Source organism: Grus americana, chromosome 1, assembly GCF_028858705.1.
Source record: "Grus americana isolate bGruAme1 chromosome 1, bGruAme1.mat, whole genome shotgun sequence".
Classification (NCBI taxonomy): Eukaryota; Metazoa; Chordata; class Aves; order Gruiformes; family Gruidae; genus Grus; species Grus americana.
The window spans coordinates 198,131,998-198,157,954 of NC_072852.1; the positions used below are offsets into that span (position 1 = coordinate 198,131,998).

General features: G+C 42.0%; 1 protein-coding gene and 1 long non-coding RNA gene across 5 annotated transcripts in view; both read left to right on the forward strand.

The window, feature by feature from the left end:
• SPATA13 (spermatogenesis associated 13) overlaps positions 1 to 25,957 on the forward strand; it is a 165,181-nt gene that overhangs the window by 35,589 nt on the left and 103,635 nt on the right. The gene's annotated exons all lie outside the window — the stretch shown is intronic.
• On the forward strand, positions 8,544 to 9,178 carry LOC129207552 (uncharacterized). The gene is made up of 3 exons (XR_008577475.1): positions 8,544 to 8,685; positions 8,773 to 8,898; positions 8,990 to 9,178. It is a non-coding gene; the product is annotated as an uncharacterized LOC129207552 (long non-coding RNA).

The following is a 25,957-nucleotide window of genomic DNA, read 5'->3' on the forward strand; positions in this document are numbered from 1 at the left end:
AGTTTGATGCTCAGTACCAATAAAAATAAAATAAAATAAATGAAATAAAATGCTAAGAATTGTTAAGAATGGAATAAAAAGAACAAGACATTGTGATGCCATTGCATAAACAAAGGCATGCGTCACCCGCACCTAGAGTACTGTGCAGCAGTCTGCTCTCCCCGGCTCAAGGATATACAGTGCCATTGGAAAAGATCCAGAGGCAGGTCACAAGAATGATCAAAATTATGCAGTGGCTTCCATGCAAGGAGCAAATAAGTTAGGATTCTTCAGTTTGCAAAAACAGATAAGTGAAGGGAAAATACAACAGAAATCTATAAACTAATAAGTGCCATGAAGAGAATGGATAGGAACCTCTTGCTTATATGATAGGTTTAGAATAAAGAAGAGGAGGTGGCTCGTCACCCAACACGAATTTTAACTGTAGAGTAGTTCTGCAATAGGATGTTCTGGATGTTTCAAGTTTACCAAAATTCAAGAGCAATTGATGAAGAGCTATTACATTTGAGGACACAACTTCTGGCTCACAAAGCCCCTAAAGGCTGGAAAGCGTTCTGATGAATTACCACCATGTGCTTGCTTGGGGTTTTTTTTTATACTGTTTGCTAGACATTCACTTTTGGCCAGAGACAAGATATTGAACTAAATAAATCTTCCTCTTGCCCCAGTACAGCTATTCTTATATAACCTGCACTAAATCGCAGTTTAAAAACACGGGAGCTTCATTATGGAGAACACTTGGGAAGGGGAAATGGGACAGCACAGCTAGGTGGGTATGGCACGTGTCATTGGGAAGGCTGGAGCATCCTCAGGTCTTCTGGCAAGTTCACACTCATGTAAAAGGCATTTTTTTCACCAGAGTCAATTATTTATGCCAGTAGAACTAAGACTCTGTAAAGTCTTCCTTCATTTACATAAATGGCAGAAACTAACATAGCTATTGATTACTGAATTACTTTTTTAAATTTTGTAATAAATAATGCACACTTTAAACTCGATTGAAAAACTTGTTTACTTCTTTGTTTTGCCATGTCTTCTTTGATTGCAGCATTGCATCCAAAGATAGAATTTGACTTACATATTCTGATTTCCAAGGAAATGTCTAATCTGTGTTTGGTACTTAAGAGACACAGGAAACATGTTTTCGGACTTTCACTCCAGCGATAATGTCTCACAGAGTTCAGCATAATACCGGAAAGATGTTTTTGAACTCAACAAGATTTCATGGTTTGTTTGGTTTTATTGCCTCCATCCAAGTAGGATGTGCACATGGTATGAAGGGTTATATCACGTGGGAGGCAAGGAAAAGGATCTTAAACAACCCTACTCAGGGTGATGAAAAAGTTCTTTCCTTTGAACCAGGCCTGAACTTCTAGCTGAGATAAATTCAAGCATCAAGTTTCAGGAATGACAAACTATGTATCTCTACTACTGACTATTGCATTTAGAAATAGCCTCTACCTTGCCCTTGTCAGAGTCCCTGGAAGACTTCTGTTTACACTAGAACATTTTAGTACATCAGAAGTTAATTTACGGTCCAATTCTGTCACATTAATTCACCCTGATCTGTATCTTTCCCTGTAAGTGGGTGGTGCAAGCAAGGTGGCTGGCAGACTTTGGCCCTGAGATTTTTTTATTCAAACCAACCTAACTTCAGGGCTAGACTGTGGTATGTCCTCATGGGAAGGAAGGAGAGTGACTCCCTGGACCATTTCCTAACAACTGGGCTGTGCTGCATCTCTAAATCTAAAAAATATTTCCAAAGTGCCAAGCAGGGTGGGTGAGTCAGATCCCTTCTGGAATTGTTTCTCTGGAAAATTGTCACAGTGCTTCGAGACTCATTCAGCTGAGGTGCCCCATATGCATATGTTATGCCTTTCAAATCACTGCAGAAAAATCAGCCTTTAATATCAAGATTAACACCTGTCCTCTGTAGCTGACTCTACAAGCTGTGTCTTTATGGTGCTGTTTTGCATCAGAATACAGAATCAGTGACCCAATGTCTGCATGTAGGAATTGCATGAATAAAACAGTGGGAGAGCTCCCAGCTTCATCTGGACCAGATTATATATCTAATCAAGTCATATTTAGCTGCAAGCTATCACTTGATTACTGAAACCCCTTTCCAGTGTGATGCTAGCAGCTCAATTTATACAGAAAAGCTGATTACTTTAGTTGCCAGGACGTTCAGTGAGATCCTTCTTCTGCACATTTATCAATAGTTCAAGAAAAAAAATTCAGTCTGTTTTTGTGGGAGTGGACTCTCCATCTTATCAGGAAAAAAAAAATGCATTTTAGCAGGCACGTTTCACACTTCCCCTGCTCTGAGTCAGAATCATCCAAGGAAAGGGTGACTCAGAAAGCCAAAACGATCTTTGAAGAGATGACTGCATCTTAAGAGGGATGACTCGTTAATGTAACCCTCATGCTCCGAGGTGGCTCCCCGCAGAGGGGTATGGAAGGGATGAATACCACCCACTGCCTTTGGACAGTGTCAACCCCTCAATGTACATATACATTGCGGTGGCTGCTGTGACCGTAACTTGTGGCAATGGCCCGGACCCCAAAGCAACACAAAGAGCGAGCTCGCTTGCTGCTGCTGGGGTTGCTGTGCCAGCAAAGCGCTCAGCCAGAAGCTGCCGCCTTGCTTAGGGTGGGCTTTGTAGCCTGCACTGAACTCTGAACCAGCACAGTCCTATGGCTGCCAACATCCAAGGCAGTCTGGTTTAGGCGCGTTCCTGCCAGGCTCTGCATCCCAGTGAAGCAGCACAGCGTTTTGTACAGAGCCTGGCTGTAAGGCCGTTGCTCCAAGAACGCCGTGGCAAGTGGCACTGAGTGCTGAGTAGACAGGCGTCCTTAGGAGTTAACGCTTTTCTGACAGTGCTGCATGCTGTAGGGGACTGCCTTCCTCTTCTATGTTACGTTTTTTGAAAGAGAATCCATTTTTTGATCCTAGAGGAGCCCAGGGGATTGTCCATAAACTAAGAAATCCTCCTACTTCACAACAATATTAACTATGCCGGGCACACATGAACAAATTTATTAGTAGACGGGACCGTTCACTGAAGCCTGAAGCATAGTCCTAGGTGAGGAAGGATGTCCGAGTGACTCTGGAGCTCTCTGAGACAAGAAAAGAAAGATTTATTTCTCTGCTCTGTTGCAATATTTTGTGCACGTGCCACAGAAATAATTTGGGCTGGGATTTGTGGCTGCCCAAGGACGCAGAGTGCCGACTACCATCCATGCCGAGTACCTTGATGGCTGGTAGAAGGAAATTCGGTACAGGCAGCTGTGGCCGGTGGGAGTGGGGACAAGGGACCATCGAATACATGGGAGAACTCTGCTAGCTTCTGCCTCACTCACGTGTACACTGAAGGTCCACCATGGATTAGTTCACCTAGCCTAGCGCTCCTCTAGCCCAGAGGGGGTCACAGGGGGGAGAGGAGGAACAGAGACAGGTAGCATGGATACTTCCCAGAACAGTCTCCCAACTGGCACTGATTCATGGCTCAGAGGCTATCAGAAAGTTCAACGCTTGGTGAAATGCCAAACATCCCACCACAGCCTCAGGTTTGCAGGAATCTTACCCATGCCTTTTATTATTTCAGAGTGTTACCCACAATGTCTATGTTAAAAATTTTTCTGCACTTGTAGAAATAAGCAAAATAGACGTGCAGCATCCTGCCAGCCTGTGCCTGGGAAGCTGATTAAAACTAAAGGAGTTTTTACGTAGTCATACAGTGATCTCCCAAGTACTGCTTATGAAAAGTGAGGACTTAATTGGGATGATTTCTATGTTTTCTAGTAAAAATATATTAGGGTTTACTGGTGGTGCTGAAAGGATGAAGCGCACCTGAATAAAGGAGCTTGGTCAGTGCATTGCACTGGTAAATGAGTGACCAGCATAGCTCTGGTGCCTTTTAATAAATAAACCATTTGCCTAGAAGAAAAATGACACTGAAACACACTTAATCACGGCACTTTCAGGACTGTTGCATGCCTTCTTCAGAAATCTTTTATCCACCTCTTGTTTCTGTTATTTTTTCACAAAAAAAGAGAGCAGTAAATATTTTGGTCTCTTCAAATCTGAAAAGAGATTTCTATATTTGCCATGTGCTAGCTCAGGTTTTTGCCGCGTGTCACTCATGCCAGTTGCACAAGCTGAGAGACTGAAGAGGGTATTTCATGTTTACCTCCCTGGAAACACAAATACAGAGTTTGAAAAAGCCCTGGCACTCGAGTGTAGGGCTCCCAATTTTACCCCACAAACAAAACACTCCACAGCTGCTTGGATTGCAAATCGTGAGGAAATGCAGCGTGTGACAGCCTGGTATATCTACCTCAACAAGTGTTTTGTCAAGCCTGCTAGAAACGATGGCTCCCATGCAAGGGATGGGCGTAAGAGCTTGTCACAGCTCATGGGATACAGATAAGCAGAGCTGAGGAGCTCCATGAGTCACTTGCCTGATGAGTGGGGTGTGACATCTCCTCTGACCTCAGTCACGAGCAGGGACTTGGACCGGACTGACCTGGCACCAGGCAACCAGCTCCTTTGCACCAGAACTGCTGCCCAGGATTTTAAAATCTTCCCATTTGGGGCTTTCACTGAAGCAAATGTGAAGCCTTTCAGCTTTTTTTGCAAAATGCACTTTTCAGGAGAAAAATCTGCTTAATAATTTTTTCCCTCTGTTCACGTGCTCTCTTTTGCAGACAGGACTTCAGGCTTCAACCTGAAGAAAGCTGGAGGCAGGAGCAGCAATGGCTGCATTACGGTGGGGCCAGCACACGGCTGACGCAGAGCCTGGGCTGCTGTAGATCCCTTTTTGGACACTGTGCATGTTTGTGCATGCACAACCACACAACCATCCCTAGCTGGGAGGGAAAGTAGCCTGTTTCTCACTTTAGTGGGTATGAAGACCTACCTTAAAAGGACAAGAAAGTGTAATTTAGCGCAGAGACCTTGCTTTCTCTGTAACCTGAATTTTTCAGAGGAGAGCTCTCAAATGGGCACACTCCCTTCTCTCATTTCTATCACAAAATGAAATGTAGAAACAACGGCAAGATGTGCAAATTTTGAACTGAAATTATTCCTCTGATGGGAAGCTCTCATAGTCTAAAATGTACACTACAGAGACACTGGGCTTGCTTTAATAGTAGAAAATTAAGCTTTCTCAAATTACTTGCAGATTAAGAGAATTTGCAGAGCCAGACTTAGAAAAAGACGAAGGCTGTGTGATTGATCTTGTTGACCAAAGATAATTGGTAAATGCTATTTGCAGAAGTGCCTGTACTGAACAAAGTCAGACAAATGATTGCTGAGGAAAAACAAAAGAAATTACATTTTCCCCTTACTGTTGAATTGTCTGTGAATTTATTGTATTTCTTCTCCGTCCAAAATTTATTTGCTTAGTGATTTCTGAAGATAATCTTTCTTTTTATGCTTTGTTACTAAGAATTCATTGCATCCGTGGTTTCCAGGCTCTTCTGGGTGAGTCTCCCACCCACAGCCTGATCTTCTTCCCTGCCCCCTCCATTCCCAGCAGCACTGTAGGTCTGGGACATCAAAGAAGGGGGAGGTCTGTACCATAAACCAGCTGGCAGTCCTTCTTTCTGTTGTCTTGTGTCACTCCCTTCCCCTCTGCTATTACGTGGGATGCAGGAGGGAGGCTGGCAGCAGTGCCGGGGCCTCTGTGCCTCCCATGCTCAGGTGCACAGCACCGCGGGGGCAGGCAGTGCATGGCTCACGCTCCCGGCTTCGCCCTCCCCGCACCCAGCTCTCGCCCAGGGCTTCAGTGCTGAGGACTCAGCGTGGTTGTATATGGAGGGACAGAGGGAATACGGAGTATATTTCTGGTTTACAGTGCTACCTCTCCTGTGCCGGAGCTCGCAGCTCAGCAGGGAGGTGAGACGCTGTCTCTGCAGCAGAGGTGTGGTGCAGGGAAGCGCAGCTGATGCTGCGTGACCGGCGTTAACGCGCCAGGGCTCAACTGTGGGGAGAAGTTGTACAGCACATGCACGATTTTTGCCACTCAGGAGAATTATATTCTATTCCTTAATTCCTGATCGTAACTCTCAAAACTGGGATTCCTATGAAGCACAGTCTGAAATGTGCTTTCTGCAAAGTCCATATTACTCACTTCAACATCATTTTTTGGACTAATTCCATGGCTGCATAAGCAGCTTTTGATTTCAGCGCTGGACTAGGACCTGAACATTGGGATGGATTTTGTTTGCGACTGGCAGGGAAGTTATTTCTTGTTCTTTAAAGTTGGGTACTCATGAGCATTGTGCTTCCTCTCTGCTTCCCTTTGCCTGGCACATCTCCTTGGCTTGTAAACTTTTTATGGTTCAGGGACTCTCTTCCCTTCGCTTTGTTTACTAACACCACTGAGCCCAATCTGCATAAGAATTTCTAAGTGCAATCATACTTCAAGTATTAGAGTAATGGTCACAGCAAACTAGTTTGCTACCAGAGCTGTAGAAACAGAACATAAGAAGAAAACACAGCTTTAATCTGTTTATGTGTAAGTAAAAATGGTTGAGTAGCTTTTTGCAGGGTTTGTGCAAGTTGAACTCAGATATTACATTTCAGATAGACTATGGAGTGAATCAGATAATAGTTGGGGAGGGTATGACACTGTACTAATGAATTATGCTGTTGGGTGGTTATATAGAAAGGAATTACCAACCTCATGAATTTTATACAGTGTGATTGATTGCCTGACAATTTAATGTGGATTGAAGTCACTGAATAGTCAGCCTCCCAGATGTTTTTTCTCTCCTCTTACATCTCTATTTAGATATCCTTTATCTCTTTCATTTTATATGACTTTTTCCATTTATGTTTTCTTCAGCAAAGAATCCTTTCCTCCTCCTAACTCCTTTTAATTCATTCCCAAGTTTAAATGACAAATAAAAAATGTTAGATTTGAAAACTCTGGCAACTGCAAGAGGACTGACAAAAACCAAAGCGCACGATGTCTTCACACACTGTGAGCTGCTTATAATCTGCCATCAGTTTAAAAGATCCACATAGGCCATAATCCTAAAAATTTTTATGCCTCTACATGAGCTTATTTGCCTGGGTAATTCCAGTGAAGCAAATTAAAGTATACACAGAAGTAAAGTACCTCAGAGTAAACTTACACACTGTCTATGTCTCTATTAGACTTAGCAGGGAGAGGCCATGGCTCACGTTCAGGGTCACAGTTGTCTTTCTTGCCAGCTTGCTAGGATGGTCCCCAGTGTGGGTCAGGCGCAGACCAGCCAGCGCTTGCCCTCACCCAGGCAGTGTGGACGAAGCCGCTTGTGGGAAGCAAGGAAAGGTTAATAATGTGGATACGGTCAAACCGTGCCACTTGCCTTCATGGCAGGAGACCAAACTCTGCTGCTGTTTGCTGTACGAGAACAAATGTATCCTTAGAGGCCACTATTCTATAACGGGAAGCTCAAAGAGCACAAGTTCTGTGTCCACAGTTGGGTCAGATGTCTGTGACAGTTTTCATAGCTCTTGAGTAGTTGGAATTATGTTCTACTTCGGTACATTTTTCAAATGTGACTTTATTTTTTCTGAGATTTCTGAAGCTTCTTGAAGTTGTCCTGCTCTCTGTCATCGTCCTTTCCTGCACATGGGCTTCATGAGGTCCAGAAGTCCCAGCTAGTTCCCTGAGCGTGGCTTCCTCTGTTGATTTTCCAGCACAAATATAGAGAGCAAGCAGGCAGCTCGGTACAGCGTGGCTTTTCAGATACATTTTGTGACGCAAGGCAGCTGGGCTGAGCTGTAGGGATTAGGTTAGCAATGACAATTCCACCCCACTTCTCAGGAGAAGAATGGACAAACTGTTCTCTTTGCTGAAACTATTTATGAACTAATGTCTGTTTACAGAAAATGGACCTTTTCTTGTTCTGTTCCACCTTTCCTGGAAATGTCGTAGAGAGTCATATTCATTAATGCTCTTCAATAAATACAAAAAATTAATTCAAGCTTCTTACTACAGGAAAAAGTGTGTTATGCTTGTAGAGTCACAGGATTTATTAATTACCTTCCTGTAAGGCATTAAATCCTTACCAGTTTGGAAAATGCAGTGCTCATGTCAGATACTGCTGAAGTACCATTAAGATTAGGAGTTTTTATAAAGTAAGAAAGACATTTGCAGAAGTAGAGCCTGGAACTGCTCTTCTGAATTAATAAAGAGCAAAATTAGGTTCTTGACCTGGCTCAATATTTGTAGCATCTCAGTTGCTTAGTGATTGAAAAGTATTTGTCTGCAATACTTGTTAAACTTGTTGCCAAGCAGTCTCAAAACCCACAGTTTGCTTCTGATATATGCTTTGGAATGAGGCTGTAGCCCCAAAGGACATCAGCTCATTTCCAGGTCCTTTGGAGGATCTCTGACAGCTGCTCTGGCTGCATAAACCGAGGAAAAGTCTGAACCTTTTTGAATTATTCTCTGAAGAGAGAGAGCGTGAGCCATCAGCCTGGTTTTACTCCTTTGTTAGTGAATGGGCTTATTGTCCCGTTAAAAGGCCAACGCAGGCAGAAGTGTTATGAGGAGGTTATGTATCCTCTCACGACTATTCATGTGACGAGCTGGAAAACGAACTGTGACACTAAGAAAGATGGTCTGTGCTGCTTTGCAGAGAATTTCAATCCAAACCCATGAAGAGTCAATGCTGGGGGCTAAGGTAATTTTTACTGAGGTTGTTCGCTTTTATTAATTAGTACTTTCATACTGTTCATTGCTATTTTCTTTTCTTTATTCCTTTTCTCAGTGTCACATCAGATGACGTGGACAGAGTGATGAAGAAGATTTGCTTGTAATACAGTGCGCCCATAGTAGTCTCTCAGCTTTATTGTGGTACTTTTCAGGCAGTGTATGTAAAAACACAAACCAAAAGGTGATAGTAAACTAAAATGATACAGGGAACTTTTAAAGAAGGAGCGAGTGAAACCTGATATATTATTTTTGTTCCCTTTTTATATCAACAGGGGTAAAGGAGTCTTCCTAGTAAAAAGGTTATGGGACTATGACTGCATGAATATCTAAGAAGGAAATTAAAATAAGGGAGAAATGGATACTACAATTGGCAAGGATATTTCTGAGAAGTGGTAATATAAAGGAAGAGGTGGTAATTTATCAGAGCATGTCATAGGATAAAAAAGAACAATGATTTGAAATAAATTACTTTGGTCTAAGAAGGACGTCTTAACTACAATTTTGTTCTATTTTATATAATTTGCACTACTTCCTACAGAAAGGATAGCATTTGCATATCTTTTAGTGGTGTCTTTGACATGACTGACATATTTCATATATGGGGTCTTTTTCCTTTCATTCTCTTCCCTGATAATCAGTCAATGGTGGCAAAGACACTGTCATTGCTATTTTTTTAATGGAACTGTCACATAAAATACAATAGAGGAAATCTAACTTGGTGCAGGAAAATCCATATTCTTTGAAAGCTCAGAACTCCGTTTTTTTACAGAAGACAAGCTCTTTAATACTTGGGCTGTTAGCACGTACCCAGTTCACAAAGCATGAATTTACTGATACACAACATACATGGAAGTTTCCTTTCATAGTGCAGACAGTCCTAAACAAGCAAACACATTTCACACCAAAGATCAGTGTTAGTTTCCTCTAAATTTAATTCAGAGTGTAAAAATGCTTTTATAAAACAGTGAAAACAACATAGTGAAATGAGAGGAGCACATTCGAGAACAGAATATGTTAATGTTAGCCCCAGGAAAACACAATTCCAGATTACCAGATTTGAATGACACCCGATTTTCATTCAAAAATTATTTACTGATCTGATTTTTATGAAACCTTAAGTTAAAAGAATCCAAAAACTGTGAAGCACCATTTGCAAGAAATTCTAGGTAATTTTTATATATGTTTGAAGCCATAAGACTAGGTGATGGAGGCCATATAGCTTAAAACTCTCTTTCTGTGGGAGAAAAAAAAAAAAAAATCATCCAATTCATGCCAGAACATAAAGAGAAATATATGTCCTAGAATATGTCCTCTCCTATGAGGACAGGCTGAGAGAGTTGGGGTTGTTCAGCCTGGAGAAGAGAAGGCTCTGGGGAGATCTAATTGCGGCCTTCCAGTACCTGAAGGGGCCTACAGGAAAGATGGTGAGGAGCTGTTTATGAGGGAGTGTAGTGACAGGACAAGGGGGAATGGGTTTAGGCTGAAAGAGGGTAGATTTAGATTAGATGTTAGAAAGAAATTCTTTACTGTGAGGGTGGTGAGGCACTGGAACAGGTTGCCCAGAGAGGTTGCGGATGCCCCCTCCCTGGAAGTGTTCAAGGCCAGGCTGGATGAGGCTTTGGGCAATGTGGTCTAGTGGAGGGTGTCCCTGTCCATGGCAGGGGGGTTGGAACTAGATGATCTTTAAGGTCCCTTCCAACCCAAACCATTCTATGATTCTATGATTCTATGGGGTTTCAAGATGTTAGTCCATCAAAGGACACTAATCACTCTCCCAAAGGCAGCTCTGCCTGAGAAGCTTCCTAGGCTTTCAAAAGAAACACTCATTAGTGATGGGGTTGGATTCCTCATGAAGGCACTTCCCCCGCCCCCCTCCTAATTGCTAATGGACTGATATAAATCCCATTTGAATCCCCTGAATTTCTGAAAAAACTGAGAATAGATAGAGAATAGCTTGGAGAAGAGAGTCAATATTACAAGATGCACTCAGTGCTACTAGCCCGCAAATAAGGGTGAGGGACCTTGTAATTAGGTGAATCAATTACATTTTCTGTTATGCTCCCACCAATGCAACTTGTATCCTGGAGCTCCCATCCTGCTTAATTTGCAGAACATTCCTGCAGAGGTATTTACTGTTGGCCATGCGGGTCTCGCTGACAACAACGCGAGGGGCAAGCACGGGGGGCAGGCACAGTGCCTGCCTACAGACTAGGAAAGCGGGCACAAGAAAGGCTGTCGGGGCTTTGGGTGTAAATAGATCAGGATAGGGATAATAAAAATTCCTGGATAGAGACAATGCTGGCCATTAAAGATAAAAACATTTACAAGTATTACTTCAGGTTTAGTACTTGAGATTGTAGACAAGTGCTCTTCCTAGAACATCTCTACTGGCTAAAGAGACTTCCACCTCCACCAGCTTGTTGTTGCTTGTGTGATCACTCCCTAGCCCATTTCCAGTAACATGATTAAATAGTTTAAGTAATTCAGCTCATTCTGATGGAGACAGGTCAGGGAGTGATCATATAAAGGTGTCTGCTAACAGCTATGTTGCGGGGTAACCTCTGGCAGGAGGCCACCGGTGCCTTGGGCATGGGCTGGAAGGGGCAGCACACAGGTTAGAAGAGGGCTTATGGCCACAGCTCCACATGCCATGACAATTACTTTTCCTAATTTTTCTGGACAACAGTGATATCTCCTCAGGCATTGCTGCATTGTAACTGTCAGAAATTTGGATGTCTATAGCAGGCACGGGAGGTGAAAGAAGACCGGTTTGCAGCACATCTGTTAAAGATTGCTGAGAGTGGATGGGAATGGGTTTACACCAGATATCAAAACTTTCAAACTGAGGAAATATTTTAATTTTCCTGTTGTCTGTCTCCCAGTTCTAAGTTCTTCATTCCACTAACATCTCATGTCCACTGTGACTTCTTCTGGATATTCTGGTTGACTTTTCTTATCGAGTGAATTCACTGGGGTAAGGATATTATCAAGAACTCTGTCTTTATGTATTAGTGACTTTGATAAAGCAACTTTATAACTGGTCCTTTGTAGTTTAAAAGTGCCTAGAAAAGCACCCAGCACTTCAAACAGGATGTTTGAAATCCCACCACATGCAAAATTACCCACTATGTTCCTACGCAAAGAGAGAAAAAACACATGACCCTGAGAGAGCAAAGTATTTTGGCATGCATCTAACTCTAAACATGTGAATAACCCCATTCCATGCTATAGATTTACTTTTTCAAGGATATGCTCATATGCCTGTTATGACAGGATAGAATAATAGGCCATGCCACCATACATTGAAGAGGATACCAGTACTGCAGTAAATACATATAATCAGGATGATTCGCAGAAGACCCCACTATGAAGCAGCTCCTCAGCCTGTCTCAGAACTAAACCTAGACAGTCAAGGATCATTTATAATAGAAACATGGGATTTCTTGCCTTATCTATGAAAGGTTTGTTGGAAAACTTTGATCTTTCATGCAATTGCTTGAGGTTTTGGTGTGTTATACCTTCATTCTGCATGAGTTGGAAGAGCAGGACAGGATCTACATATGAGTTTCTCACAGGGATACCTGGATTGTAAAGAAACGCTAAGCAATGCTGCAGACAAAATAACGGTCTAGTGTTGACTAGAGATGAAAAAGTACTTCTGTGACTACAAAAGGAACTTGCAATTTGGTAAGCTATTACTCTGTCTGCCTTAGACTGTTCCCTTATTGAATATTCCAGATATTACAAGTGGTCCACTGGCAGTTTAATTACTATATGTGGTATAAAAGCAGGTTAGAAAGCACAATATTCACAGAGACATTTCCTAGAGTTGCATGGTCCACTTCACCTTTTCATCATTGCCAGTGTTGGTGAAGATATACTGGGAAACTGGTACCTTAGCAGTACATAAAAAAGTAGATAAACTTACATGTTTTGTTTCCCGGGCTGTGAAAAGAAGTGGCTAAAATTTCTATTGCCCAAGTAAGAGTGGATAAATTCTGTTCACCTTCAACTGTGCAATTGCTTTTGGCAGGAACTCTGGAAAGTTTTAATGGAAAAAGGCTAGCATAGCTGCAGGATCAAGAGGTGAACGTCTATCTGTTCTTTCTGCAGATAACTGAAAACATGTCCTCAAGATGACAGACTTGTCTTGAGTATTGTTATTATAGCTTGCTTAAGTGGAAAAGTAAAATAATGGCCATTAACATACACTGGCTATATATTGTAGGGAAACAGACCCCTGCCTCTTCAAAATTAATATTCCACAGATGTGAGACAGTGACTTTCACCAGGAAGTGAACTCAGTCATAATCTTAAGATACAGTTAACCTTGTTTTTTAAATAAGTTTCCATGGAAAAACATAGATTTTGAAAATGTTAAAAAAGAAAAGAAAACAAAATGAGATTTTGGGGACCAAACTACATGGAAGAAAATTAGTTTTAATGAAGTTAGTTAATTTAATTAGTTTTAATGACTCATAAAATCAGAGGTTGTTTTCAATTTAGAAACAGGGATGAAAGGCTATTCAAGGACTTACAGGTGATTATACCACTCTCACCTGCTATTAAACTTGTAAGCAACCTTTTCATAGTTCCAGCCGGGGCACTAAAATATGATTATAATACATTATAATGCAGATGAGAGTTTCTTTGGGCATGTTATAGCAGCAGTGCAGAGAAAACACAAATATCTCACTTCCACTCAAAAAGTGCCATAATATCTGAGCTCTAGGAGTTTTGTTTTGAGCTCTGCTTTTCATTCGGTTTTATGGTGAAGGTTTCATCCATCAGGGAGCTATAGTTCAATCGTTAATCACATGCATTTTAATCATCCTAATTCATTTGAATTTGCATATATGGATCGTAATCAACAACAGGAAAACATCAAGACTGTAAATAAAGTTTTGAAATGTGTTTTGGAAGAATATTCAGAGATTAAGCTATGGTTCTTCTTATGCAGTTGTATTTTGGAGAGGCCATCCCAACCTTTTGAGCCCCGCCTGCTGCTAATAGACACCGCGGTGGAGTATTTTGCTCTCAAGGCCCAGAACTTCTGGTTTTTTTCTCAGTGCTTTTAGGCCATTAAAGCTCTTGCCCTTGACAGTCCTTGAGTGAACATAATCCAAGACATACCAGACTTTCTGACAGCCTCTTTTAACAGGCATTCCAATGCATTTTTCATACTTCATCCTTCATGGAGCCTTAATCATGTTCCCTTAAAAGAGAAACGGTACTGCTCACCTACGGTATTTCTAAGTATACACTTCTTCATTTAAGTTCTGACTTTTTTAGATTGACAAGGAATTCCTAATGAGGTAATTGAGTTCTACTTATGTAAGTTTTTAGGAGGTTGGGTTTGGGGTTTTTTTTGGAGTTTTGCAGTTACATAATTTTTATATTTTTTAGGAGTTTTGGTTTTACTTTTGTGGGAATTTTGCAGGCTATCTGCCAGTTCTGCTTGCAATTACAGTTATATAGAGTTACAAAAAGTACCCTAACAATGTTTTTGAAAGCTACACAAAATCAATCAATTCTGTTTATAAAATGAGTCAATGCAGTGTTTCATAAGGACTCAGCATCAGAAATGATGTTATAAAAATTTGCCTGGTATTCACTAAGCTTTAGTCTCATTGTTGTATCGGATGGAACGCTACTCAGATGTGCAGCATTCACATACCCCGTTGTTCTCACAGCACTAGTACCACGCAGGAATTTAAATATACAGTTTCTTTACAGTGCCGACTCTTTGGGCTTTGCACTGTCGTTCCAAGAGCACTTTGAAGTATCAAAACCTGTCACTGCCTGATGAAAGAAGTGGTCCCTTCCTGCCTCCCCGGCTGCTCGTTTCTGCTCCGGGGTTGCCTAACCACTGAGCTAGCACAGGTCTCTCTGGCCTTACAGGCAACTGGACTGGTGAAGCGCTCCAGGTAAAATTAACCTGTCCAAAAAGCTCCGGTGAATTGGGTGAATTAAGTGAATAATCTCATTTGACTCACTAATCTCATTAAGCACAGTAGATATGGTCATTTCTAGAGGAGCTCTTTCAGCTCTGATAACTGAATCTTGACATTATGGAAGGGCTAATGCAAAAGCACAGCCCTTGGCCCCTGTTACAGCTGTGCACCAGGGCCGTAACAGGAGGGAAGGGGACCAGGGGATCCATCTCCTGAGCAAGTGCCCCTGGAAACACTGTTCATTGATGCTGACGCCCACGTGATGCTACCAGCGTGCCGAGCAGTACTGCTCAATGAACAGCACTTGCCACACTGGTTCAACAAGGGTAAGTTCTCTTTACTTTTATTCAAGTGCTGTTAAGCTGCACAGGAGCAGCTTAAGGAGGAGCCAGACTTTGGCTTTGCTCTGTTCCAGCATAATCACACGGAGTCCTGCAGCCATCCTGAGGTGTGGCGAGCCCGCTGCCTTCCATGCCACCGGCACACCGATGGCGACGTGCCACCGGAGCTGGTTCTGCCAGGGCAGGGACGGGGCTCGGTTCACACATGCTTCCTCAGACACATCTGTTATGATGGCCTAATGCATTCCTCCAGGGGTTCTGCCAACACTCGTTCCTTCCTAGCTACAGCTCGACCTGCAGTTCAGGGAATAGGCAATACATATGGTTAAATTTGCTTCTCTTTATTTCCTGAGAACTGAGCTTCTCTCCCTTCCAGCAGTGTTCCCTGCTAGAAGAGGTGCCAGCTGAAATTGCAAATGTCTTCCCTATGGCTGAAAAAGTAAAAGAAATCATTGTGTCTCGGTATTGTCTTTCTGCTCCTTAGGAACATGAGAACTTTTCAGGGCTGGCAGATCACTAAGGCTAAGCCTTATGGCATCCCAGCACATGCATCTGCATGAACTGAATCCCTCAGTCAGAGTTTTGTTTGTGCGTGTGTGTGTGTTTGTCCTGTAAACCTGCCTGCCCTCTCACCCATACTGTTTTGAGGAAAGCCTGCCCTTTTGCCTGAGTGCACTGGCTTCAGGTGAAGCAGTCCTCCTGCTTGGTCATGGGCTGGACCCACATCCCAGACAACTCTTGCAGGGCATCTTCCCGTGGACAACCATGGCTTTGTGGGGTGGGAAGGGACCGTAGCCCTTCCCATCACAACCACACGGGGAGGCATGAGCACCCAGCTCTGAGCCCACAGCGTCCCTCTCCCTTCTCCATAGCTGTGTGTTCTGGCAAAGCAGGGCTTAGACAGCCTTATCACATCCACCGAGTTCAGAGGTAGTGACCAACATCTTGCTTCATATTGAATATGATTTCTTTCCACCAGGTTTGTAACTTGGTGCTGCTGTGAATTTCAGAAACCTTACATTACTCCCCTGGAATAAATAATAAAACCAATCAGTCTCCATTAACATACAGCACTTCAACATCCTGACATTTATGAGCTCACCAGTAGGAGTTTAATTAATTAAGGATGATTCTGCATTCTTCACAAGGAGGATTGGCTTTTTTGTTTACATTATCATAAATAGTCTTGTATGTTGGAACACTTTGGAGAATACCAAGGAAATATGCTTCCCTCCCACTTTGAAAATATTCTCCTTCAGCATTTTTGTGTGTTGTTCTTATTATCTTTGCCTCCAGTAAAAACCCTAAGATAGGCAAGATTTTCAAGGAGAAGGCTTCTGTACAAACAGCCTTCAGTGCATGTTAACAGATTTAACAAAAGATTAAAGAGAAGAACAAGATTAATAAGAAGTATGAAAATAAGACGTAAGGCTAAATCAATCCTGCCAATATTCTTATGTCCAAGTTTTTGCTTCCCTCACGATAAAAGTATATGTCCCAATGTGTTGCACCCTGGCAGATAACTTTGGTTTTAAAAAGTATTCCAGTGTAAAAAAAAAAAAATATCCTGTTCAATATAAAGCATTACTGCCTTTGAGATTCTCTTTTAAAAAGAGAGAGTGACAATGAAAAGTATGTATCGCAGTCGCGATCAGCTCTGTAGGAGTGTGAGCAGGACAAAAATCTCTGGTGACGGAAGAGAAAGAACAGGGAAATGCAGCAAGAATTCAGATTCCTGTCAGCATCATATAGCACTGGAGCGGAGCAGGAGCAAGGACTGTGGGATTCTTCCCAAAGCCCGGACAGCCTTCCCAGATCCAGCCTGATGAACAAAGCCTCTTCTCTTCCCACTCAGTGTAGCAGAGAGAAACTCTCCAGGCAAACGCAGCGAAGCTGCAGAGCCCTGTTGGGTGGCATTTTCCATCTACCTGCCTTTGCTTGTAACGTGCGTAACTCTTGCAGGCAGCGCCTGATTAATCTAGCATTTTAAGGGAAAGTGCTAGGCAGTGAAGTGCAGAATGCTATTGATTTTCAAGAAATTTAGAAAAAAAAACCCTGGAAACTGCAAGCGCAGCTTCCAGTTTTTCAGCAGAATCACAACTTCATCCATATTTGTGGGTGTATAGAAATCAGAGAAATAAGAAGCACCATCTTCTAGCAGAACAAGTCTACCTCCTGCCCTATGTCTCTGTCTACTCTCCCAATAGAGATTAAGAGCTTGATCCTTGGAAAGATGCAAGGCTGGCACAGAGGGGTCTTGGAGGAGTGCATGGAACATCTTCTATGTGCAAGGAGCACAACCGAGGAGCTGAGTGTGTCTCAGCAAGATAAATGAGCATGCCCTGAGCACTGTGCTGGCAGGACGGCTGCTACCAGTACCTGCATGAGCACATTTTAAGCTGGCTTAGACGTGTCCCAGCAGCTTTATAGTCAGTGCAACTGCACTGTTACCGGTGTTAAGCTGAGGCATGCAGCATTAGTCTTACAGGCCCAAAATTTCTTTTTGATAGGAAATTCTGATAGTGCAGCACCTATGTGCCCCTGAGCCCTGGGGTCAGGAGGAGAGTGAACGAGGAGGAGCGTGACTTGGCAGCCCAGTAGCTACAGCACTTACCTCAGGAAGGGCTTTTGGGTTCAAGGTTATTTGTGGTTTTATTCCTTGAGCATCCAAAGCAAGTCATAGCCCATCCCAAGTGAGGGACCCAGGCTTCTGGCATCCCCCTGAGTGGCCAGCCTTGAGGCTGCACGAGGAGACACCCTCAGGCCTGTTCTCCTCCAGGTCTTATGGCTCCTGAGGTCCTGGCACAGCAGCCCAGCTGCTTTAGGAGGATCCTGCTACCTCCCTCCCTCTTCTGTAGCCTCATGGTTATGAGGCTTGTATAGGAGATACAAGATGTTAATGTGAATTCTGCTTGGCCAGGGGATGCAATTAGCTCTCTTGGACAATTAAGGTGCAAATGGTTTCAGGAGACGGGTTACCTGATGTAACAGATGAACACCGCTGAGAGGCAGAAGATCACCTGCTTCCACTACTGACTGTATGCCAAACCCAGCAATCATTGGGAAGCCTGTGAACCTGTAAACTCACTAATCCTTGAGAGAAGATGAGACACCCCAGATAAATCCCTGCTGGATAAATTAATTAAATTGTCTGGCAGACAAGTCTGAGAAATGCAATCGGTGGAAAGGACCACCATGCATCTGGGAAGAGGGTGAAGACCTTCTCTTTCAGCAACAGTGGGTCACTGCATTAGCCCCACAGCTAAGTCTCACATTTCTGAGGCATCCAGTAGCCACAGATGAGCCACCACTGGCATCTGGAAAACTTTCAGGCTGAGCAGGAAGCTTACTGTGGAACTGCTAAAGAAGATGCAGAAGCTTTGGGTTTTTGGCCTTACACAATTAAATTGTGCCTGCATCCCATTTTAAGACATCAAAATAGGCCTTATTTCTGCATTTGCCTAGTCTCAGCTTTGAGACATTCTGATGCTTCTGCTGCTAAATTAAAGACTCCCCCAGTTCATGTATAACTACTTTTTGATAAACTAAATATGTTGATCCCTTTAAGTCTCTTACTGTAAGGCATTTTCTCCAATTCTTTTGAGGCTCTTTTTTGTGGCTTTTCCAATTCATTATAATTTTCATCCTAAGTCTGCTCAGGACAATTGCAAATTACTTTTTTGTTCATTAAAAATTCAGCAAAAACCCAGTGCATCCCTGGAGCAACTTGTTATTCTGTGACTGACAAGGCACTAGTCTGAATCAACAATATTTGCCTATTAAACGTATGCACAGTCTTCCTGTCCCCATACCCCAGCACATATGAGTAAGCCCGAAGTAAAATAGCAGCCTGGAAACATTTTTGCTTCACAGAGAGGGTCTGATAGAAGTTCATATGCATAGTGATTTACCAAGTGTTGCCTGGAAGCTGCTTTTAAATATATTTTTGGGAGAGGCATTGCTTTGTGGCAAATTAGTATAGTTAGACAAAATGATACATATGCTGCCAGGATTAATAGCTGTGTGGAAATTAGCATTTTACCTTTTATTGCTTATTCTTGATAAGACCAAATTATTGTTCACAAAGTCTTTTCTATTTGATAATAAAAATACTGCTATTAAAGAAAATGAAAAATGACACCATCATGACAGCATATGGATATTTGTTCAAGCTAGTGACTCATATATTTACATACGAATGTCTGTATTCAGATAAAAACTGAAAGCATAGCGCAAAGCCTTGCAGCACAGACGGGATCCCGTTGCCAGAAGATGCTGACAGTGTCTTGGCATTCCAGGAGCAAAACCCATAAAGTAAAATTGATTGTTCTTATCCTTACGCGTTAAGGAGAGGGACTGGTTGCTTTTACTCCCTTCGTTGCTGCTCCTTGATATTTTCTTCCATTACAAGCACTACGCAATATGGTCTCACTATCTAAACAATGTTGAACCTTTTTGTCATGCCCTCCTGGTGCTCTGCGTTTCAAGACGATATGCTGGGGCTTACAAAAGTCTCCAGACACATTGCATTGCCATCAGTAGAGCTGGAAGCGGCTGCTCAGCTGCAACAGAATTTCCCAGCTCCCCTGGGGTGGAGATGATGATGGCAATTAGGTATAATGCAGCTTTGGGAGAGCTTAGCTTCTGCAAAAAAACTCCAGGAGATCTGAACTGCAAGCTGACTTCCTGATTGTGGCTGTATATCTGGAATGAAATGAAACTTCACTGGATCTGCTTATGTTTCCCTGCCTGCCAGCAGCGCCTCTGGTCTTGTTCCGCTTAGCTTTGACTTACTGTCAAGCATGACTTACACTGTGTACATGTAATCTATATAACCTCCATGCCAATAAAAGCCAGAGATAAGTGCCCTCTCTGCTGCCTGGCACATACCAGGCTGCAGCACTGCCTGCTGTGGCACTTTCCTAATGCAATTACGACATAGGTTTGATTGTGAATGTAGACAGATTGTTATATGTGCATTATCCCCGAGTCACCTAAAATCCACACATATGTCCAAATCCACATCAAGCCCTGCATAGTTGTCTCCACGCTAAATCTTAGCCATGTTTTTGCCAGGTGAGAGGGACACATGCTGGAATCTCTTTAACTTGGTTGGTTTTGGTATGGTGTGAGACCTGATTTAGACTTGTACCTACTAAATTGAGGCACTTTAAACTGGGAGTGTTTATGTGCTGAAAAGCCAAACCAGACACTTTTAGATGGAAGGCTTACTAACTGGCAAAAATTAAGCTAGGCTGATCCCGTCACCTGGTCCTGTGTTCATTACAGGTCTTTCCTAGACCTAGCTGCATCTCATTTGGCCACACATCTGGCTACACACAGTGTGACCCTTCTTTACATCCTTTACAGCTAGCCCCACAAATGAGAAATTCTGGCTCTATCTCAGATATTCATCAGACCAGCAAGCCTCCAAAACCAGCTCTGCAAGCCAGCCAGCCATCTGGAACAAGCAAAGTTCATTTCCAAAGTGTAGCGACAGAGCAGCCTCCGTGCATCCTCTCTGGAGCGCTGGCTCATAGCCAACAATAACTTTTCTATGTAATGTATTGCAAAATATTTGCTATTCCGTACTGACATTTCCTTTTATTCTTTTTTTCTAAAGTCCTCGTCAGCTGTCTCCTTGGTTGGTGAGGATTTAGCCCAGCTCTGTAGAACATTATTTACATGCCATAAAATGCTTATCTGGGTTGCTTATCTGATACTGCTTGTCTTTTTACAAGATGAGGCCACTAGTGATCTATATCAACTGATTTACTGTCTGAAACAAATGTGCAGAATCAAGCAATTAAAATACTGAATGATTCTACTGTTCAGCACTACCAGAAGGAGTAAAATTGCAGCCAAGATTAATTTTGTTCAGTATTTCTCTTGGTACATTTGCTGTTTTTTCTACAGAGACTTGAAATATTAGCACCAAATTGTCTGAAGCATTTATCTCTTGCCAATAACACTATCTGTTCAGACCTAGTAAAACATGTCCAAGCTTTTCCAACATAAGCACTATGTACTTTATGAAGTCTAAATTAGGTTCTTTATGAAATCAGCATTAGTTATATAACCACCGTGCAGTTTCATTAAATATGGATTATTATCAAGAACATTCTTTTTGGAGAATTTTGCAGGCTCCTTTCCAAGGATAGCAGAGAAAGTCTTTCAATCTGACACACTGGAAGGAAGGAAATAATTGTTGATTTTTTCAGATTTAAATGCAGTGCATTTCTGCTTGGGTCACATTTCTTTTGAACCTATCTGTCTTCAGAGGATGTTTAAAGAGGATACTTTGGGATAAGTTCATCCGAATATCCCATAAATGCATTTCTGGGCAGCTTTTTAAAAGATTGGAACTCTCCAATACATCTGAATATTTTATAGCTCTTTCTTAAGTTTCTGGGTAAAGTTTGTATAGCTTGGTCTCAGGCCTGTTCCCTGCAGTCCCAAAGGCTGCTGTGCTCCAGGCTCACACGTAAGCTCTGTGTGCAAAACCATTAACATTTTCTAGTAAATAATGTAGCAAGCTTTTTTTCCTCCAAATCACTCCCTAAACTTTTATAGGCTGACAATTCACACCCCGAATAGGCAGTGACTTGTCTTCCTATTCTTTTCAATCTTCTGCTTGGTGGGTTTGGATTTATTTTTTAATTATTATTTATTTATTTATGTATTTGATTTTCTATGGCTGGATCCCTTATGCCATCTTCCTGAGACAGGTGATGCTGGTTTTATGATGCATTGGAGCGGCAATGTATTTCTCCCATCCTACTCTTTACTGTCTTTCTTCCTTTTCTCACAGTGGAGCAGGGAAGTGCTCAGCTGGCTCCAGTGCTTGGGGGCTGGATGGATTCACGCATTAGAAGACTGTGTAGACTAAGGTAGCAAAGTTTGTTAGATAATGTAGGTAATGCAAAACAGGAATCCACTGGAAAAAATGAGCTTATTTTCTCCTCCCCCAGCTCAGATCAATTCAGCATGTGGTATTTTTTGTAGAAATTAAATTTTAAAAAGCTATTTATTTTAAATATATGAGATAAAAAAGGATCAGCAAATCATTTCTGGAAGTAAACAATATGATACTTTAGTGCCAAACTTCCTGCCACTGCTTTGAAATGCATTTGTAAAACAATAGTCCTTGAATATTTATGGCCCATATGGACTAACGGCCTCTATAAAAAGATGTTTACAAAGGATACAGGGAGCAGGGATATTGGGCTTTTTGGTGTATAAGCTGTGCATCACTGAGGTATTTTGCTTTTGCTTCTAAGAGAATTCCCACCTGATGGAGAAAGCCATTTTTCTTAGAAGTTTCACTTCTGCCAAGGTCCAGCCTCACAGCAATAACAAGTTTTTAATATTGACTCTCCTGCTCTTAAAAGCCATCTTCTGCACAACGATGCAATGGTAGGAGTGCTGCCATAGGCTGTTCGAAGGATTCCCAGCAGACTTGGTTTTGTAGGTCAAGACATGGCTATCATAAATCCAGGTAGGTCACAACAAGGATGGGTGAGAACAAGGGTAGCAATGGTTTACATGGTTATGACATCGTAATGTCACTGAAGAGCTCACGGAGCTCAGCTCAACATACAGAAGGGGAAAGAAAAGGGAGAAGGAAGATGACCAAGGAAAAGAGGAGCTGCAACCTGAATTATAAAAGCTCACAGATTGTCCACAGGCACAGAATAATATTATATTTACCAGTATCAGAAGTACTGGATTTAATAGTTGTTCCCTATTTAAACCTTCTTTTCATGAGTAACTGACTTGTTATGGCTACAGTAATGCTCAAGTAGAAGCACTTAGTCTGAGCACACTTCAGGTGCCATTTCATAGCAAACAGCTAAAACTACTTTTATTATGTTGCATTAATCCTATGACCCGCAAGAAATGGCAGCAGCAAGGTATCAGTTCCAGAAATATATAAGACCTACCCACATAAGTCATATCAAATTTTTAGCATATACCAGCATGTCTGGTATACGTATGCAGTTCACAGTGGTGTTTTTCAGAATGTAAGCTTTTAGTTGGGACAGGAAGAGGGCAGAGTAAATTTCTAATGATTATTTTTAAAGTATCTCAAATAAACATATAATCCAGTGTAGGACAACCACTCTGCCTGTCATAAATGTATTATCTCCACAGATATCTACTGGTGAACCTAAAGGGTCAGATTTTTTAAAAAGCAAGATGGCAAGGATGAAGAAAAAAGTAGTTACCTACATACATAAGTTTGTTATAACAAGTTATAAGAGATGAAAAACATAAGTGAAATACTATACAACTACTGGATCGTCAGTGGGACACAAATAGCTCTAAACCAAGTAAAAATTCCTACACATGCCCTGTATATACTCTCTACTATGTGACGTGGTAGTCACTCTTAGTTATATTAACCTGAAAACAGGCTATCACATAACAGCCTGTATTCTGCGACACAGGGGGAGATCTGCTGTGGGCCGAGTATAACACAGGACCGTAATTTTATACTTCTTAAGTCCAAAGAGAATATAGCCTGGTCTTCTCCAGAAAGTGAGTTTGCAAGAGATGTCATTTAGAAATGGATGGAGAGACAGCAAGAGCTCATAATTGCTTATAGAAAAGACTTTTTACGTTGCTTTAGCAATGTAGAGGGTCTTTAAGCAGTTCTAATGGCAATGAAAGGCAGTCTGGAAGCTGGCATAAGTTATGGTGCAAAAAACTCTTCCTGTAAATGACAATTACGACCTGTGTGTTTTCAACAGTGTTGAATCAGTGCTTCCAGGACTTCCATGGGGTATGACACTGCCATATTGTGTAAGAACAACATGGTTTGAAATGAAAGATCAAATGAAAATTTCAGAGATGAGGGGTACCCCTAATAGGAACATGTTAAAGGGCAAAAAAGTGAGAGGTCGGCCAGTTTGGAGAACAAAGTGAGAGGTTTGTGCTGTGTGGGAGGAAAGAGAGGCCCACTGGACTTCTCACCAGTGCCTTTGCGCTGTAACCCTGACTTTCCCATGTTTGATCCTTTCTCCCTGTGCAGATTTAAATCTGTGGCAAGGTTGGTAACAAACGCATCTCTTATTCAGCCATGCAGAACATTTCTGTCATATAGCATTACAGGGACCCAAATTCAGCATAAAACAGAGAAATCAAAGCAAAGGATGATCAACTCCATTCTAAACCTCTTTGTCTATATGAAAACCAGATGCAGCTCAACCCCCGTCAACCTTAGCCTAGCCTGGAGGTCACTTGAGTGGCAAATGAGCTTTTTAGTTTTCACCCAAACCACTGTTGTTTTCCTATGGGTACAAAAGGAGGCTCAAGAGCTTGAAATTTGCTGGAAGTGAAAAGCTCTTATTGACTGAGAAACTAAACCCCCTCCAAAGAGGGCCTATATTCCCCAAAAATCCTCTGCGCACGTGGGTGAGCATTTCCACCCATCTCTCCGATGCACGTGCACAAATGCCCAAGATTTAAGAGTTCAGAAGTGAAAGTTTGGGTCTCAAACAAATGTATATTTTCAGACTCCTATTTCAAGTATTCACAATTTGCATTGTATTAGGAGAATTAATCCTTCAGAGATTTCATTACAAAATAATAATTTGACATTTTCTCTATCCACTATGCTGCTGGATGCAGACTTCTAATACTTAAACCAAGGCCTTGCAAAGTCTTAGAACTAGTTTGTTTGCCTTTTGGTCTATATTCCCTCTTTGAATGCTTACAATAAATTTTGTGAAGGGTGGGGAGGTTACATTTGGGCCTATGACACCATCACGTGTTCTTTGCTGGGTACACAATGTGATATGTGCTGTTTGCTGATCTGGGATAAGACTTACTGGCAGAATGATTGCTCTTTCAGGCTTTCGAGTCTCTTCTGTGCTTTCGGTTTCTGCAGTGCTAGATTGCTTTGGAAAATATTGCTGCTGAGAATTGAGCATCTAATCTTGCAAAGTAAAGGTGCACCACCAAGGAAATGCTGAGACCTAGTGACTTTTGTGGCAGTCAAAGGCATATTTTGCATTTTTGAGGTTTTGTAGTAAAATTACTATAGTAATAACATATTAGTTATACTCCTTCTCTTCATTTTCTTAATTTTTTTAATACTACAGACTTCCTGAGACAAGAGAAGGCTTGGTATAAAGGGGTTTCAAGCTCTTTTGCCTTGAGGAACCTCAATGTTTTCCACTGACAGTGCAGAGCCTTCTTTAGGGAACATATACGCCTGTTGACAGTAGCATGGGTGCAATTTCACATTAATTACATCTAACCTTTAGTAACTACGGACTTTCTTAAAACAGTCTAACCTCCTCCCGTCTTTCTTTCTCTTTTGCTCCACTTCCTACTGGGTTTGGTTTTTTTTTTGAGTCGGACCTAGGAGTTGTTTCCGTCAGAAAGTGACGTGACCTGCCCTACAAGCTCCCCCGTCGCCTGTCTGCTCCTGGCACCAGAAAGGCAGTGGAGCTGGTGGCGGGGACAGTCGGGCAGCCTGTTGTGGTGATGGCCTTGGGATTGCCTTGGTTGTGTGTAATATGAGCTGCTCCCACAGCTGTCCTTTCCGAATTCTTTAGAAGTAGTCTCTTGATCCTCAGGGATCTGTAAACCACAGAGGAAACCCACTGCTTAACTAATCGGATTATCAGCTAGCTCACTTGCATGTAATACATATCTAAACACTGCTTAATTTGAGGTATTAATTACAGCCTGCACTGAAAGAACATGCATAAGTCTTTAATTACATGGGAAGATGTTAGAGCTTCAAATTTGTGGCTGGAACTCTTGTTCCGAGGGTTTAAGAAGCTGGTAATTGCTTGTGATAACCATTTTAGTCTGTAAATTGGCTTTGGCCATGTACTGGCAAAGTACTGGCTGCTCAGAGTTATGTTGCCAAATGCCACCCAGACCGAACCCAAAACAGACTAGAATTTTGTAAATTTGATATTTTCTCATA